The sequence below is a fragment of the Castor canadensis genome, chromosome 9, assembly GCF_047511655.1.
Source record: "Castor canadensis chromosome 9, mCasCan1.hap1v2, whole genome shotgun sequence".
Lineage (NCBI taxonomy): Eukaryota > Metazoa > Chordata > Mammalia > Rodentia > Castoridae > Castor > Castor canadensis.
The window spans coordinates 29,519,788-29,539,977 of NC_133394.1; positions in this window are offsets into that span (position 1 = coordinate 29,519,788).

A 20,190-nucleotide genomic window follows, 5' to 3' on the forward strand; every position below is an offset into this window, starting at 1 on the left:
AGAAATTATTTTTAATGAAACAAAAAATGCAATATGATATAAAAAAGATAAAATAACCCATACATCTACATTCAGAGATATCCAATCATAATACTGTATTTATACTTTCCAGAATTTAGTGTTTTTGTGTGCATCTACTTTAATTTAAATAAAATTAAAGTCATGCTTCATTTATCCTAATTTATTTGTCTCAGTGACATAATATTAGTATACTTTATGTCAACAAAAACTTTTCTATGATGCCATTTTACATGACAGTATAGGATTTCATTGTAAGAATGTAGCTTAGTAATTCACACCCCAATGTTATGTTCTGGGAGTTTTAGAGTTTTTTCCCACTGTTGTATATATTATATTAGACAATTTTGAAGCAAAATACCTGTATGCATTCTTAGTCATTTTCTTAGGCTTACTACTAAAACTGAAGTTGCTGAATGTTAGTTGCTACATGTGTCAAATACTCTTCAAGATAAAATGTTTGACAAGTATCATCTCCAAGGATATTATTATCATCTTTATATTAAATATGATGTAATCAAGGCACATTGAATTTAAGTATTGACAAAATTTGCACAGCTATTTATTTTCTGGTTCTAGTCAGCTCTACAGTATTTCAAAAAGTGTGTAAACTACATGCTAAATTGGTTAATATTGCTAAATTGTTCTCAAGTCACAGAAGGATGGTAGATTCATATTAGTAATGGATGAATATTGCACTGATTCTTTAAGAATAAACCACCATCTGCTACTATACTAATATGATTCTCTTAATGACTAAGAGTCAGCTTGAACTAGTTGATTCCCTACCACATTTAAGTTTGTAAGATGTCATAGCTCAATCAGTAGACTCTAGTCATTTCTAATTTAACCAGGAATTGAAGTCAAAGTTTGAATTCGGTGTTACTGAAAGATACACTTTAGGTTGTATGCACTATTGAATGCTATGGACTGATATGATCAAAATATAAACTTTTCTTCTTAATTATTATTATGATTTTATATGGTCTGAGGATGTGTGTATGTGTATCATGTTGTATACTTCCATCTATTTAATTTTCTTGATAACTTAACTCAAGTGAGATGAATGCCCAAACAAAGGGTATTATGATGAGCTTGCTTCATTAACCTTGAATTTCTGGCATAATTCATTTTTGGAAAGAAGATGGAAGGAAGCATATCAGTCTAACTTTATATGACTTGTAATCAATACTGAAGACTCCTGTGTAGCATAAATACCAAGAAGCCAAGGCAAAACAAGATTGATATTAATGTATACGGTTACATCATCTGCTTGGAGAAACAGCTAAAGGCATAGGCTTATCTACTAGTCCATTGTGCCTTGCAATCACTTCAGAATCTATTGCTTATAATTGCCAGTAACTGGGTATTCTGGTATCAATAAATCAGAATATTTGACACCAATAACATTTTTAAATATTAAAAGAATTACTATAGTACTTTAAAAAGATGAGTTAAGAAAAACACTAAACATTTTTGCAGCTGAAAAGAAGAAAAGTAAAACTGCAGCTATTGGGAAAATATGATACAGCATTAAGTTTTTGGGAAAATATATCTTAGTGAAGCAAAACATACTTCTAAATAAATATGTATACATCAGAAACACCATATCTGGGAATAGTAGGTCCGTACCTCATCCTTAACATATAATTCAGTTTTAGTCCAAGAATGATTCTGTGCACAGGCTAACCCAGATTCATGGCCATTTAAGACTGTGATATTACAAAATGATAGTTCCAGCTTTTAAAGCACTAAACTCATTGTTGTATAAAGAATTTTGAGGTGCTAAAAATGTAAATAAATTTCAGTTTCTGGTCATGCTTGCTGCATTTTTTGTTGTGTAATTGGACTACTTAGATTTTTATATTATTGAATGAAATTGAGAAAAACAAATGTGAATCATTTTGTACTCTTTTTTCTTGTATACTAAATAACAACTGCTATAATGAATTTTATGGACTTATTTGGGAGAGCAAAACTTAATACCAGGGTACTGGTGATTATTTATTTTTTATATGTGGTATACTGAAATTCAAATTACAAAAGAAAAAACAGGAATAAGAAGGTGAGTTCAATTAGTGCACAATACTTTGAGTTTTCATCCAAAAATTTTGCTAGTTACAATTTCAAATTACCCACGTCACAATTTCAAATTGTCTCATACTTTTCTAAACTGACTATACATCAGTTCCATTGTCCCTCATTTAAAAATGAATGGGTTATATGTTCAATTCTTGTCTCTATGTGGGAACAATTCAGACCAGAATGTTGGCACTGATTTTGATCTGGACAGTAGGCACTGTTGCTGCTCTGCCTACGTCTTCTGGCTGGTGGATCCACTCATCCCTCAGCTGTTCAGTTTTGGCTGCTAGCAGCTCACAGCTGTCCTTTGCCCTCAGATCATGGAAACTGACTAGCGCAGAAATGTATGGAAATCATGCTCCTCTTCCACCTCTGTGACCAATGACCCACTGCCAAAGGTAAAAGCAGGCTGGACCCTTGCTTTAGGTGGTACAATGAATGGTACTGTCTCCACTCCAAGATTCCCCTTGGGGTGGAATATTAGGGCAGACTTCACCTGCACCCAACTGTGCCTTACTTTTCCCTGGCCTACTGTGCTTGCATCTCTTGCTACAGGTGTCATCAGAGACTACTTCTTCAGTGTGTCAACTTGTATAAGAATCTATTCCTTGGACTGCTTCTAGTGAACTAATATCCATACTGGAAAAAAATTAGTGTCAGTTAGTATTGAAATTACCCTTTTTGTTGCTGCTATTCTCACTGTTGTTGCTTTTAATGGAGTTACACTGTGTTTTCCAGACTGGGCTCAAATTTGCAATTATCCAGCCTCAACTTTTCAAATTGCTGGGATTAGAAACATCCCTTATTAAAATATAAATTTTACAAAATTCCAGCAGATTACTATTGTATATACTCATTTATAATGAGTTTTTTTTAAAATGAGTGCAGAGTATTTGTTTATTTCCTAGTCCTAGTCTGCATTTAAAAACAGTGTTTTGACCAACACAAAGTAAATATGAAATTGTTTTCATAATATTCCTTCATGAAAGATTCATTTTGCCGTTAAAACAAAGTTTATGCTTCCCCTTTCCTAAGAGAAAGTGGATTTAAGAACAGTGAATATGATCTCTAACTCTCTGTAGAATGTACATAGTTTAGTAGGTAGTAGAATCAACAGTGAGTATGAGAAAATCTGAATTGTTGATAAGTACGCTCGGTTGTCTCAGTGTTTTTCTGTGCTTAAATGATATTGACGGTTGTTCTTATTGAAGAGGAAATAAGTATGTGCTTGGAGCGTTGCAGACAACCGTTCATCATTCTCTCATGCAAAAGATAGAATGCGTGTGCCAGCACACAGACTCCAATGGCAGCTACAGTAGCAGAAAATCAATAGACTGTATTAGGAAACTCAGGGGCTAATCAGAGCCCAATCTGCAGGCGTTATGTACTCTGAAAGAAACGTTGCTTTAGGACATAACTCAATTCTCTGAACACCACAGACTGCAGCTTAATTCAAGCATTTAGGGGGAAAATGAGGGTCCTTAAAATATACATTTTGTTCTTTATTGCCTCCCAGAGAAACTTCAGTGCAGTACTGTAATGAATAATGATAACATACATTCTTAAAAACTGATGTTAGCTCAGTCATTATGCCAAAATAGAATGAGTGCCCCTGCTGTGTGCAGCAATGAGATGTCATTAGCAAGCAGCATCTCTGCTAAAAGGAGGATGCATATTGTTACTTGTTAAACACACTATTAATATCTGTAATGGTAAACGACAATGGGCTCTTTACTTTCATTGGTGGTTGATTCTATAGTATCTTTAAGCTGATCCTGAACTCTAAGTGAGGATACATAACAAAATCAAAACTTATTGTGTGACACATTTGAAGTAAGTTGAAATTGACACTGTGAAATGAAAATGCATTTAGGCTAAGTTGTTCAAGAATTCTGAGCTTGAACAAGAACTGAATATTTTGCACTGGTATAATAATTTCCCTCTTGGGAACTTTAGAAGGCCTCATATTGCAATTTTAAAAACTTTTCTCTAGAAGAAGTAAAACATATTCTTAATTTAACCCTTTTTGCCGTTGTGAAGTATAGAATTTAGGTAAGAATTGTATCATCAAAATAAGGATATAATATCACATCTATCTATTCTTCTATTTATGTAATTAAAAAGTTTAATTCCTCAACAAGTCTTCAAGAGTAGTTTACTATTTTTGATGCATTTATCATATCTCAAGATGATTCTGAATTGCATATAACAAACTTGTTTTAGTGTTAAGGGTATATGTGTGCTTTTAATAAATCTCTGATTTTTTTCTTAGTAAGATTAATAACTTGAATTTAGATATTGCTTAAATATATGCACTTATTGTAATAGATGAAGTGTCAAGGTTAATTTGATTCTAATAATCCTAGCAAAAGGAAAATAACATCATGAAAAATGAAGCTCTGCTTAGAAACAAAAGCTAATTAAGATTTTTTCAATGCCCCAGAGAGAGAAGGGTACAGAGAGTAGTCACAGTTGGTTTAAGATTGGCAACTCTGTTGGATGTGACAGCACATTGAGCTCACCCCACTCAAACACAATCCAGCATCTGGGATGATAATTATTAGACTTTAGAGCACTTCTTGGAAATTTTCCATGTATCAGAATACTTGAAAAAAAAGCAAGCCTTCTGGAATTATAGTCATATATTTATGTAACTAAATGCTTTATCAATATTTATTTATCACTTTAGAGTTATCACTACTTTGACATGCAAAAGGAGAAAGACTGTAGTTTTAAAGGAATAATTTAAAAAATATATTCTTTTCCTTTAAAAAACAAATCTTATGATTTACAATGCCAAAATTTAAAGTTCTGAATGCATTACCTCTATGGAACAAAGCTGTTGATTTAACTATCTTAAATAAAAGAAGTGAGAGGCTCTAAGTTTTGCACAAACTTTTAAAATATTTTTACTCTTTTACCATTTAGTAAGTTTGAGATGTCCTATTTATAAAAGTTTTTGGAGTAAATTTTCAGACACGTTTACATATATTGCATGCCTATTCAATATATTCCTAACAAAAATTATAATTAATGAATGTTTTTTGAGAACAACAGAAGACTAATTTGAAGATTTAATGGGCAGTACTGTGGAATAACTCTGTATGCTGAAAATGGTTGGTTCTATGTTCTTTGCATTCTCAGAGCTAATAAGATTTATTAGGGAGTGAGTGGAACAGGTCCTACCACTGAGAGGACTTGGACAAGTTCCTTTACTGTGTTCATCTGCTGACTTGCAAGAACAGTATTGTACCTCTTATGGTTTATTGTAAGTACTTTTCTGATCATCATCATTATTATTAGATTGACATTACTGGGCAGGGTGTGGTAAGTCACACCTGCAATTCCAGCTGGTCAAGAGATGGAGATCAAGAGTACTGCAGTTTGAAGCTAGCACAGTCAAAATGTTAACAAGATCCCTACTTCAACCAATAAGCTGGGCAGGATGGCATCCATCTGCAATTCCAGCTATGGTAGATACACAGGTATGCGGATCACGGTGCAGGCCAGCCCAGACAGAAACTTGAAACCCTATCCAAAAAAAACAAGTGGTAGAGTGCCTTCCTAGAAAGCACAAGGCCCTGAGTTCAAACCTCAGTATAGAACAACAACAAAAAAAAAGATCACATTTGCTAATATGATGTAATGGAAGCCTAAGGGACCCTGAAGAGCACATATCTGGTTGTGAATATTGACTCAAAAATCTGGAAGACTTGTGATCTTGGAAAAATATCTGTCAGAGCCCAGCTCTGGGGGACTTATAAGCTGAGCATGCTGGTGTATACCTGCAATCCTTGCGCTCATGAGACAGATAATGCAAACAAAAGAAGAAATAAAAAAAGTTTGTGGTTGGGAGTGTGGGGAGAATTTAGGAGAATTTATACCCAACAACTCAATTGTTAATATCGTATATTTACAAATCCTGAGCCATATTAAGTTCCTAAAAATAATATCTTCATAAGGAGGAAATTTTTCAGGTGGTGTTCTTTTGGGGTTACTTTCCTGGTTCTTTTAATGTGTAGTGTAATAACACCACATAAAACATTCTTTCCAGGTCCTATATCTGTATCTTTTGTCCTTTGTAGTAAGAAGCATTATATATCTTACGTATATAAATTTTTCAGTGTCTTGGTCTGTGTTTTTCTTTTAATTGTTTTCCTGGGGGTACATTGTAGCATTTACAAAAGTTCTTACAATATATCATAAGTATCATACTTGACTTCACCCCATCTTTTAGCCCTCCTTTCCCCCCATTTCTGGAATAGTTTCAGAAGGTCTCATTTTTCCATTAACATACATGTGCACACAGTATTTACACCATATTCACCCTCCCATGCCCTTTTCCCACATTCTTCCCCCTCCCACTGGAACCAATCCCCCAGACAGGACCTGTTCTGCCCTTCTGTTCTTTGATTCTGTAAAAGAAAAAAAATGACATTTTTGTTTGTTTAAGATAGTTATACAGGGAGTTTCCTTATGATATTTCCATGTATTATAACCCATATTGGTTCATCTACCCTATTCTAAATACATTTTGCACTTATTTTTCAGTGATTAGTTCTTGCATTGAAATAGTGATCACCTAGAGATGTTGGTGAATTTTGCATGGAGTATTTCTAAAGACATTCACGTTATTTCAAGTTCCAATACAAGCTTTGGATGCTTACTTGTACATTCACAAATGTTTAACTTAGAGATCAATTCTAACATATTAATACTGTATAAAAGAAATGAAATGCTAGAGAAAGTATAATTTACTGAAGAAGTAGAAATTATTTTCTGAAACATTGTTACATTCTAATCTTTGTGAATGTGTAAATATTCATATATATGCTGTATAATTTTTATATGCATATACCTATGACCCAGATATCATGAGTTTATACTTTATATATTGACTTAAGGATACTCACTATATCAACAAAAATGCAGATTCACATAGCATATAGTAAAATGTTAAGCAACTTTAAGATACAAATGTAAAGGTTATCAAGTCTTAATCACTAATAACTTTCTGTTGATGGGCTTACAGTCAGCCTTTGATGATTAGTTGAGTTTTTATTTTGTTAAAGATGCATTATTAAAGCATTTTCATAACTAATCACTTCCTCTTCTAAATGAATTTTCTTTGCCTTTTGTTTTAACTTTTTCCAGGCTCAGATTCTATATTTCCACACTGCCAGTAGTGCATTTCCAACTATGTCTTTTCCAAGCATGATTATGACTTCTCAAATTCTTTTCTTTTACATCACATAAGATGAATCCCTTACAGTCTTTAGCAAAGACTCAGTCTTAGGATATCCATATCCTCTGGTTTATGTTCTAGAAATCTTTAAATCTTCCTATATGGTATTGAAAAACTTATAGATAATAAGTCATGAAAACCAAACATCAGCATAACAGAAAATTTGCTGACTTATTTAACCTGAGAAATCCACCATCCATGGATTTTGAAAGACTGGATTCATGAAATTTATACCATCAAGGGTATATCTCTCAAGTACTCAAACTCTCTATTCATAAGGTTGATGAAAAGGCTTCCGGCAGAACCAGAGTCACATTCTAATAGCTGATCAATGCCAGTGTGAAAGTGACATTCCATTGCACTGGAAAAATGCCCTCAGAAGTAGTCTGATTGAACTAATTTTGTTACAAATATTTGTTGAGTAAATGAATCACTTTCATTTCCCTGTATCCGTTACTGTAGCCAAAGGCTGATATACTCTGATTTGCAAGACTGCATAATTGGTAAAAAAGAAAAAATCATTAATGAAGAGTATTAGGGTCATTTCTATTTGAAAACCCAAAGTTCCAAAAAGATATGGTTTTAGAAGAGAGGGTGAAAAAAGAGGGGGGGGTTAACATGATTGAAGTACTTCATATAAATGTTTGAAAACACAGTAATGAAATCCATTAAGGCCACAACAATAATAATGAAAGACATGCAGTTCTGCTATTGGAAGAAAAATGGGAAGAATGAAGGCTAAAAATTCCCAAGAAAATAGATCTCAAAACTACTACATTTCCTAGGACTTGGTAACAATTTAGGACTTGGTAACAATTTAACATATTAGGGATTCCCCAGTATCAAGAATCCACATAGAAAAATCCTAATTATCCTGGATGTAATACATCAAACTGGAGAACTGGTTTTTATTATGAGAGTCATAAAAGTGTTGAATATCTGCATTCTAGAGCATGTAACAAAACTTTTATCACATAAAAAGCAATTTTTAAAAAATTGCTACCCAAGTGTGCACACTTGGACAGTACAGGTTTGTGCTCTGAAAAAAAATTGATATAAATTTCATGGCAATAGCAGCATATAGTTTGTTATTCTTTAAATTTCTTTATGCCTTTTTTGTTGATGAACCCAGATTATTTGTTTTGAAGAATTTCCCACAATCTGCATATGACTGCTTTTATATGCATAATGCAGTTAAAGTGTTCCTTTTTCCTCTCTTCTATATTTTCAACAAATTGGTGGCTTATACAGAGGTATTCTCAGATTCTGGTTCACTAATTTAGCAAGATTTGAAGTGCTGGTTCTTTTATGGAGTAGAGATAATATCTAATTTTCTATCTTTTTTTAATTTTTCATGTCTAGCCCATTAACTCATGTTTACTACATTGTGTGATATTTTATTCTATCCCTTAGTTTCATTTAGTAAGCAATGCACTTTTATAATTATACATTTTCCCTCATCTACTCTTTGCCTCTCCAGTGTTATGGTTATTAAATCATTGAATTAATGCTGTGGTATTTTAGTGTACTTGTTAATGGCGCTGGTGCAGTCTGTCATCAGAAGACTTCCAAATTCTTTGTATCCAGTGGGAAGAATCCATTACAGGACACATGGACATAGATGGAGTTTATTAAAAGTTAGGAAAGAAAAATACAGACAAGCATGGTGGGGCCCGTGTAGAAGTGGGAAGCTGAGAGAACTTGTTTCTGCTCTTCATGTGCTTTTAAAACCTATGATAACCTATGGGGAGGGGAGAAGAAGGAGATTCCCATCTAATAATCAATAATTAAGGAGAAGCATGGGCTGTTTCTGGCCAGGTGGGGGTGGTTCCTAAGGCAAAGCATGTTTAATATAAGATGAAATATTTTTTCTATAAGTCCTGAACTTTCCCTAACTTAGCTGGACTCATACTTACCAGTATTAAAGTAGTATGCTTTTTCCTATTACGATGACCAGTTTATGTGTTAACTTGATGTTTGTCATTATAATAAATGCCTGAGACAATCAACTTATAAAGATTAAAGTCTTACTTTGACTCCCAGTTATGGAATTTCTAGCTCATGACTCAATGGCCATTTTGTTGTTGTATTGTACAACATGGCACAAGTGTGTGGTAAAACAAAACTAAATGCTCACGTTTTTTAGGACCAGGAAGCAAAAGAGAGTGAAAAGGGTGCTGGATGTCCCACTGATCAATTCAAGGGCATGCCTCAAACGACTTAGAGATTTTATACTAAGCCCCACTTTTTAAAATTCCCACCACTTCTCAATAGTACCAAGCTGGGGTGCAAGCTTGGGAGACATTCTAGATTCAAACTATAACACTTGGATTAGTTATAGTCTATAGTTACTCAAACAAATGTTTATCTAGTCATTACTATGAAGGTATATAGTACATGTGATTTTAGTCCACAATGAATTACTAATTCAGGGACATTACCCAAGTTAATCAATTGGAAGTCACTAATTATAGACTGAGGCTTAAGTGAAGAAGAAATTCTGCCTATGGATGGCAGCTTCAGCTCATGCCTCGGTTCCAGACTGCTGTTCGTAATGTCTAGCCTTATAGATTTTAGACTGGCTTTATCTCCCTACAATTATATAAAACAATTCCTTGTAGTAAATTCCTTGGCATATATCTACTACTGGCTCTGTTTCTTTTATTGAATTTCCAACTGTTATAAATGTTGGTACCAGAAATGGTTCTAGATGAACAGCCTATTAAGGATTAGGTTTCTGATTTGGTTTGGGGTTTTGTTGAATTACTTCTCTAATCTAGTTGAATTTTAAAGGCATTAATGGCTTCCAGGGGTAAAGAGGGCACTGATCATCCACGACATGATGCAGCAGTAAAGATATGAAAAATATCACCCTTGGATATTCTTAATCAAAAAACCTGGACAGGAAGTCCCTAGGTGACATTGTAGTCAATATATCAGAATAGTCAAACCAAAAAGTATAATGATATTGAGTGGCTATTTCTAACTCTATTGAAGAAGGTGGGGGAAAGCTGAGCTCAGTACTTCAAATTTCCAGTGCAGGCCAAGCATAAATGACCTGAAAGCCTTTGTATCTACCTAGAAAGATATCTTTACCTTCTGTAGTCACTGGACAGAGATTTCTGTCAGAGAGTTCAGAGTTTATAATGACTCTGAAGCCCATTTCTTCTTAATCAATCAAATTGAATTCTTTACCTCTACTGGTGTTTTTTGTTAAAGTGAAGTCATTGATTAAGAAGAAAGGGAATGTTTCTGAGAATCAAATGGAGAACACCAACTTGTGAGTCTCTCAGGCCAGCAGTGCCACTGTCCTCCAGGAATTGAGCATTCCAGATATTGTTCTAGAGCTGACATTAGAACTAAGAATGAGGATGGAGACTAAGTCACAGAAGCAGACAGAGTGAGCTCTGTGAATCAAAAACCTTGCTGAGACACTGGAGCCACACTTGGCAGAAATAAGGCAACAAGGAGAATAAAAACTTTGACCCCTGAACCCTTAGCCTATACAAAGCTTCTACACACCACCTTTCACTGAGAAAATAGGAGGGCTGCTACTGCCACCAGCTACCAGCTCTAAACCTGCTTGGGAAACATTCAGCAGACCAAACAGGTGAGTGCCAAATGTCACATGTCATTCCCACAGCCACATATGGGATAAACCAGCATAGCCCCCTTGGCAGACTGACCGCCAAAAAAAAAAAGACCTGAAAAGTAAACAATGAACTGAAAACACACAGCAGAGGGGGCAGAAGTGCTGAAAGCTCACTAGAGAAGGGGAGAGAAGCAAGGAGCTAATCTCCATGCAAGCTTCAGTAAACAAATGTCTGGAAAGGCAGGAGGGCCAACATTGGCCTGGTGATAAGCTACTGCCTGAAGCAGGGCAGGTAGTGGACCACAAAACTCATCACCTGAGCCAATAAGCAACATCCGAAGTCAAACAGTGCTGCAAAATTGAAAAGCCACACCTCACTGAGGGAGGAGCTGATGAAGCAGTTTCCACTGAAAGACAGAATAAAAAGAACACCACCCAACCATCTGGTGAGACTACAACAGAGCTTCTACTTAAATACCAACACCAGGACAAGCTCCTGGAGGAATAACACCAGAACTTAAACTAAGACTGAAATTCTATTGTTCCTAAACCTGGAGTTTTTTGTTTGTTTGTTTTGTTTCTTGTTTGTGTTTATTTGTTCATCTCTCCAAGTTGATTTCTTTGGTTTTTGTTGTTGTTGTTATTTTTACTATTGTGAATTAGCTAATACTAAATCACTCCCAGACCAGGGGCAGAAATAGCACACATGCACTTAGCAAAAAACCCAATACAGCCACAAAACAAAATTAAACCAAGGAAAGAAAAGAGGTGAATGAAACCACCAACTAGCCTATCAAGAACATAGTTGTACAGTACCAAGTGGAGTGATGGGAAGAAGAAAAAGGGATGGAAATCATTCTCCCCCAAAAATAATTCAATACAGGATTCAGAAGGAAATGAAGAAAGCAGATACCCAGTTCAGGACTCCAACAAAACAAAGACAAACAGTGGAAGGAACTCAACAATGTCCACAAGAACAACTTTAAAGAAGAAATCCTGCAAGTAATCACTGAGAATTCCATGGAGATGTTACTAGATATGGTTAACCAAAACATACAAGAGGCACTCAAGAAATTTCAAGACACAAAAAATAAAGAATATGAGAAGACTCAGAAACAAATAAAGGAAATCATAAGAGCCCTAAATAAACACCAAAGTGAAAAGAGAACACTACAAATAGAGAGATAAATGAATTAAAGATGAAAATAGACAATATAAAAGAGGAAGTGACCTCAGAAAAAAGAATGAAACATAAATGTAAAACACAATGGAAGGCAACTCCAACAGACTAGAACAAGCAGAAGACAGAATCTCAGAACTTGAAGATAGAATGGAAATTAAAGGAAAATCTGAAGAGCTATTTTAGTCAAACAACTCAAGACCTGCAAAAGGAATATTCAAGAACTCACCAACTACATCAAAAAACCAAACCTGAGAATCATGGGCAGTGAAAAAGAAGAAGAGGTGCAAGCAAAAGGGATTCATTCATATTCAACAAAATAATTACAGAAAATTTCCCAAATCAGGAGAAAGTTATACCCATTCACGTATAGGAAGCCTCCAGAACACCAAACAGAACTACCCCATGACATATTATCATTAAAACAACAAGCACAGAGAATAGAGAAAGAATATTGAAGCCTGTAAGAGAGAAAAAACAAATAACAATAAAAAAAATAAAACAATAAACCTATCAAAATTACAGCAGATTTCTCAATGGAAACCTTAAAAGCAAGAAGGGTATGGAGTGAGGTATTCCAGGCAATGAATGAAAAAAACTTCAACCCTAGGATACTCTGCCCAACAAAACAATCATTCAAAATAGATGGAGCAATAAAAGTCTCCCACAATAAGCAGAAACTAAAACAATATATGACAACCAAGACACCACTACAAAAATTCTTCAAGGGATTCTGCACACAGAAAATGAAAGCAAACAAAACCATGAAAGGAAAGGTAGTACCAAATCACTGGAGAAGACAAGGATTCAGAGTAACATTGATTCAGCTGTGCACAATCAAACCCTTAAACAATAAAATCAACTAAATGACAGGAATCCCCACATACCCATCAATATTAACACTGACTGTTAAGGACTTAACTCCCTCATCAAAAGACACATTTTGGCAAACTGGATAAAAAAGGAAGATTCAACAATCTGTTGCTTACAGGAGACCCATCTCATTGACAGAAAAAAACACTGGCTTAGGGTAAAAGGCTGGAGGAAGATTTACCAAGCCAATGGCTCCCCAAAACAGGCAGGAGTAGCAATACTTATCTCAGACAAAGCAGACTTCAAACTTACATTGATCAAAGAAGATAAAGGACATTCATACTAGTAAAAGGAGAAATATACCAGATGGAAGTAACAATTATCAATCTATATGTACCAAACATCAGTGTACCCAATTTCATTAAATATACTCTGAAGGATGTAAAAGCATATATAGACTCCAACACATTGGTAGTGGGAGACTTTAATACTCCCCTATCGACAATAGATAAGTCATCTAGACAAAAAAAAGCAATAAAGAAATTCTTGAATTAAATCACACCATAGATCAAATGGATCTAGCTGATGTCTACAGAATATTTCATCCAAATTCTGCACAATATACATTCTTCTCAGCAACCCATGACCTTCTCCAAAATTGATCATATCTTAGGGCAAAAACCAAGCCTCAGCAAATATAAGAAAACAGAAATGATCCCATACATTTTCTCTCATCACAGTTCATTGAAACTAGAAGTCAACAAGAAAAAGAACAGTAAAACATGCAAACAATTGAAAGCTGATCAACACATTGCTCAATGATCAGTGGGTCACTGATGAAATAAAAGAGGAAATTAAAAGGTTCCTGGCAGTTAATGAAAATGAAAACATGACCTACCAGAACCTATGGGTCACAGCAAAGGCAGTCCTGAGAGGAAAATTTATAGCCATAAGTGCATATATTAATATGACAGAAAGATCTCAAATCAATAACCTAATGCTACATGTCAAACTCTTAGTAAAACAAGAACAAGAAAACCCCAAAACAAGCAGAAGGTGAGAAATAATAAAAGTAAGGTCCGAAATTAATGAAATAGAAACAAACAAACAAACAAAAAATCATACAAAGAATCAATATGACAAAAAACTGGTTCTTTGAAAAAATAAACAAGACTGACAGGCCCTGGCAAACCTGACTAAAATGAGGAGAAAAAAGACCTAAATCAGTAAATCAGAAATGCAAAAGGGGAGATAACAATAAACACCATGGAAATCCAGGGAATCATCAGAGACTACTTTGAGTACCTATATTCCAATAATTTGAAAATCTTGAAGAAATGGACAAATTTCTAGATACTTATGACCATCCAAAATTGAACCAAGAGGATATTAACCACCTAAATAGATCTATAACACAAAATGAAATTGAAGCAGCAATAAAGAGTCTCCCAAAAAAGAAAAGTCCAGGACTTGATGGATTCTCTGCTGAATTCTATCAGACTTTTAAAGAAGAACTAATACCAACCCTTCTTAAACTTTTCCATGAACTAGAAAAGGAAGGAATACTGCCTAACTCATTCTACGAAGACAGTATTACACTCATCCCCAAACCAGACAAAGACACTTCCAAAAAAGGAGAAATATAGGCCAATCTCCTTAATAAACATCGATGCAAAAATCCTCAATAAAATAATGGAAAACTGAATCCAACAACATATCTGAAAGATCATTCAACATGACCAATTCAGCTTCATCCCAGGGACGCAGGGTGGTTTAACATATGCAAATCTATAAATGTAATACAGCACATCAATAGAAGCAAAGACAAAAACCACTTGCTCATCAAAATAGATGCAGAAAAAGCCTTCGACAAGATCCACCACCACTTCATGATAAAAGCCCTAAGAAAACTAGGAATAGAAGGAATGTACCTCAACATTGTAAAGGTTATATATAACAAACCTATAGCCAACATCATAGTTAATGGTGAAAAAGTGAAACTATTTCCCCTAAAATCAGTAATGAGACAAGGGTGCCCACTATCCCCACTCCTATTCAACATAGGACTAGAATTCCTAGCCAGAGCAATTAGGCATGAAGAAGAAATAAAAGGAGTACAAATAGGTAAAGAAACTGTTAAAATATCCCTATTTGCAGATGACATGATCGTATATCTTAAAGACCCAAAAAACTCTACTCAAAAACTCCTAGACACCATAAACAGCTATAGCAAGGTAACAGGATGCAAAATCAACTTAAAAAATCATTAGCTTTTCTATACATCAACAATGAACAAATTGAGAATGAATATATGGAAACAGTTCCATTTACAATAGCTTCAAAAAAAAAAATCAAATACCTAGGAGTAAACTTAAGAAAGGATGTGAATGACTGCTACAAGGAGAACTACAAACCCCTGAAGAAGGAGATCAAGGAAGACTACAGAAGGTGGAAAGATCTCCCATGCTCATGGATTGGTAGAATTAACATAGTAAAAATGGCTATGCTACCAAAAGCAATCTATGTGTTTAATGCAATTCCCACCAAAATCCCAATAACATTCATCACAGAGTTTGAAAATTCTACCCTAAAGTTCATTTGGAGACCACAAATAGCCAAGATAATACTCAGCAAAAAGAGCAACGCTGGAGGTATCACAATACCCGAATTCAAACTATATTACAAAACAATAGCAATAAAAATAGCATGGTACTGGCACAAAAACAGACATGAAGAGCAGTGGAACAGAATAGAGGACCCAGATATGAATCCACAGAGTTAAGCCCATCTTATTTTTGACAAAGGTGCCAAAAACATATGATGGAGAAAAGACAGCCTCTTCAACAAGTGTTGCTGGGAAAAGTGGTTATCTGCCTGTAAAAAACTGAGACTAGATCCATGTTTATCACTCTGTACTACTATCAACTCAAAATGTGTGAAGTACCTTAATATCAAACCCAAAACTAGAAGTTAGTACAGGAAGAGCAGGGCATACTCTGGAAGCAATAGGTATAAGTAAGGACGTCCTCAGTAAACCCCCAGCAGCTCTGCAACTAAGAGAAAGGATGGACAAATGGGACTACATAAAATTAAAAAGCTTCTGCACAACAAAAGAAATGGTCTTTAAACTGAAGAGACCACTCACAGAGTGGGAGAAAATATTTGCCAGCTATACATCAGAAAAAGGACTGATAACCAGAAAATGCAGGGAGCTCAAAAAACTAAACTCTCCCAAAATCAATGAACCAATAAAGAAATGGGCAATTGAACTAAACAGAACTTTCTCAAAAGAAGAAATTCAAATGGCCAAAAACACACATGAAAAAATGCTCACCATTTATAGCCATAAAGGAAATCCAAATCAAAACCACAATAAGATTCTACCTCACCCCAGGTAGAACAGCTACCATCAAAAACACAACCTACAACAGGTGTTGGCAAGGATGTGGGGAAAAGGAACCCTTGCACACTGCTAGTGGGAATGCAAGGTAGTGCAACCACTCTTGAAAACAATATGGGGGTTTCTCAAAAATCTAAAAGTAGATCTGCCATATGATCCAGCAATCCCACTCCTGGGGATATACCCAAAGGAACGCAACTCGGGTTACTCCAAATGCACCTGCACACCCAAGCTTATTACAGTGCTATTCACGATAGCTAAGTTATGGAAACAGCCAAGACGCCCCACTACTGACAAATGGATTAAGAAAATGTGGTATTTATACACAATGGAATTTTACCCAACCATGAAGAAGAATGAAATCTTATTATTTGCAAGTAAACGAATGTAACTGGGGAACATAATCTTGAGTAAGGTTAGCCAGGCTCAGAAGACCAAAAATCATAAGTTCTCCCTCATATGTGGGCTTTAGGTCTAGGGTAAATGCAGTAGTGTTGTTGGACTTGGGTCACATGGTAAGGGGAGAGTACATACAGGAGGAACGGGGATAGGTAAGAAACCCAAAACTTGAAAATGTTTGATGTCCCCACTGCAGAGTGCTAAAAATGATAGCAGTCAATATGGGAAGGTGACCAGGAAGTAGTGAAGAGTTGAGGTAGAGATGAATCAATTTGGGTTGTAATACACTTGTGCATGGAAGCAATGCCAGGAATCTCTCTGTATAGCTATCCTTATCTCAACTAGCAAAAATGCTGTGTCTTTCTTATTATTGCTTATGTCTTCTCCAACAAAATTGAAGAAAAGGGCAGAGCAGGTTCTTCCTGGAAGCAAGAGTGGTGGGGGGAATAGGGAGAAGGTAGGGGCAGGGGGGAGAAATGGCCATACAATGTATGTACATACAAATATATACAAATATATGAATAAAGAAAAAAAAGAAGAAATGGGCTTTAGAAAATTTATTTGTTAACATTTTGTTGGATATGGAGAAAACAGGGGACATCGAACTCCTAAATTCTGCTTGGTCTTCTTTGTCAGTAGAAGCAGTCTTTCTTCTCCAGCCAAAGGAATTTAGACCTACTTTTCCTGAAGTACTTGAAGAAGCCTTCCTGACATATTTGCCTTGTAAGATGCTATTGATTCTACTCAAGAGCTCCCCCAATTTCCCCTTTGTTTCTAGACATATTATTATACTAAATCTTAGTAGACTTCAAAAACATGAAGTGTGACCCAAGAGAAGGTGCCCCATTTACCAAAAAAATTATATGGTTATTTTAAATTTATATTGCTAGGTGTTTTGGAGAATTTGTATGGGAACAGATTGTAAGGGTTTGCAATAGTGATGTATGAAATGTAGAAGAATCAGGTCAAAGTTGTGGATGGAGGTCTGTTAGCACTGGTGCAGTCTGTGTGATCAGAAGACTTCAAATTCTTTGTCCTGAGTGGAAGAATACATGGCAGGACACTTGGGTGTAAAGGGAGTTTATTAAAAGTCAGGGAAGAGAAATACAACAGGGAGCATGGTGGGGCCCAGGTGGAATCTGGAGGCAAAGAGAGTGTGCTACTCTTTCTCAGGTCCTTTTAATACTTACCCTAATCCACGGAAGGGGAGAAACCAGGTAATCAATGAGTGGGGAGGGCATGGGTGGTTCCCAGGCCAGGTGAGGGCGGTCCCTGAGACAAAGCATGGTTAATCTGAGACATAGTATTTTTCTGTAAATCCTAAACTTACCCCAATTCTAACCTACTTCAGGTCCACTAAACAGAGATTTTGGAGTGAATGTTTTGACAAAATTTGTTAGAAAGGATTGAAACACTGTTTTTTTGTTATTGTTTTTTATTGTTTGGCTGAAGTAAGGACCCAAGGGTAACCTGCACTAAAGGAAGTTAAAATGTTACTACTGATTTTGTGTACTACTGGGAGATATCCAGACTCTTAGAGAGATTGTCATGTTAGAACAGTTTCGTCATGTAAAGACCTGTTTACCTAACCCAGGGAAGTCCACGAGACAACAACTTTTACTACAAGTGTGAGAAATAAATTTGTGAGTGAAACTTCAGCATCCATGGTTATTCTTCTCAATAGGTCAGAAATTAAAGTGTGAAATGCTGCCATCAAACTGGTAACCCTAAGTGCAATGTACATAATTGGATCACAGAATGGCAGAGGTTAAGTGGCGGCACATAGTTGTCAAAGACAAAATAGTTTGGTACTAGAGTAGAGTCCACAGTCAAAGCAAATCAGGATTATCTGACTCATACAGGTCGATAGTCTTGGCTAACTGATCTCCGTGTCCCTAAAAAAAATGAAGAGATGAACAGTTTACTTAATCCTTGCATGATCTGTGTAAACAGAAGTTTTCTTCACCAAGTGACAAGAAATCTGCCCTAAATCTCCAAAGGAAAGAGCCTCTGCCTGTCAATTATTTCTCAAATTTTTGCCAGTTTATAATCTCAGAATTCCATCAGTGAAGGAGAAGCTTGATATTTATGAGGAAAAGGCCTGCTACAAAGGAAAAATTATATTATTAATCTATCTTTTAGCCTACACCCAACGGGATATGTATTAGTTAGCTTTTGGTCATGGTGACAAAATACCACATAAAAACAACTTAAAGGAGGAAAATTTTATTTTGGCTCACAGTTTCAGAGGTTTCAGTCCATGGTTGGGTAGTTCCATTGACCTTGTCATGAGGCAGAAACATGTTGCAGATGGGTGTGGAGCAAAATATAGCCATGGTAGCTAGGAAGCAGAGAAAATGAAAGGAAGGGGCATTTGACAATACATTCCCTTCAAAGATGTGCCCCAGTGACATACTTTCTCCAACTGGCACCAGCCTTGCTAATAGCTCATTCAGCCATGAACTCATTGGTGGAATCCATTGATGCTGTTGGCACCTTCAGGATCCAATCATCTCTAAATGGTACCACCAGCTGACCACCAGCTGAGATTTTTTTGAGGAGGGAAGGTCACTTCATATTAAAACCATAAGAGAAAGTATGGCCATGAATCAGGGTGTCTATGCACCGAGAAGAAAGAATAATCATGTTCTTCAGGAATACTAGACAGTGCCTCTGAGCTGATACAAATTCCAGGAAATTCAAAAATGTCATTGTGATCAACCAGTCAGAGTAAGGACTTACAGAAGTCAAGTAATTAATGGAGTTTTATCTAAGGTCCATCCCATAGTGAATCCAATGAGTCCATGACTGCATACTGTGGTAGTTGTTATTTCCATTCTCATTTCTAGAAAGCATAATTGGGAAAGATGCACTTGGTCACTGACAGAATCCCATATTAAATCTCTGGCATGTGCATTGCAGGCTGTGATGGTAGAAAGGGAAAGCAGAAGTCATTAGAACCAGCTATTCATACAAAAATAGTAAACCAAAGCAGCACATTTGGGGAGAGACATAGAGATTAGTGTTACCATCATGAACTTGAAGGAAAGAAGTAATAGTGATTCTTACCATGGTCCCATTCAACTTACCTTTTTGATCTCTGCAGGAAATGGTTGGATCTTGAAGGATGACAGTTAACTGAGAATTTAAGCAGATGATGTTTCAAAATGAAGAAAGGGTTATACATATGTTTTCATTGCTTGATCAAATTAACACATCCTCTGGCATGTATACCCACTTATTAATCAGGTAAACGATAGCTTTCTTAATACCTGTTAGTGAAGGCCACTAGAAGCTGTTTGCTTTTAGCTGACAAGTACAGTGTCCTACCTTCTCAGGAGTATATCAACTGTTCCACCTCATGTCATTATTTAGTCCACGTGGACACTGTGATAATCTTTCTCTTCTACAACATTGTGTTTTTCCATTATACCAGTGACATACTGATTAGATATAGGGAG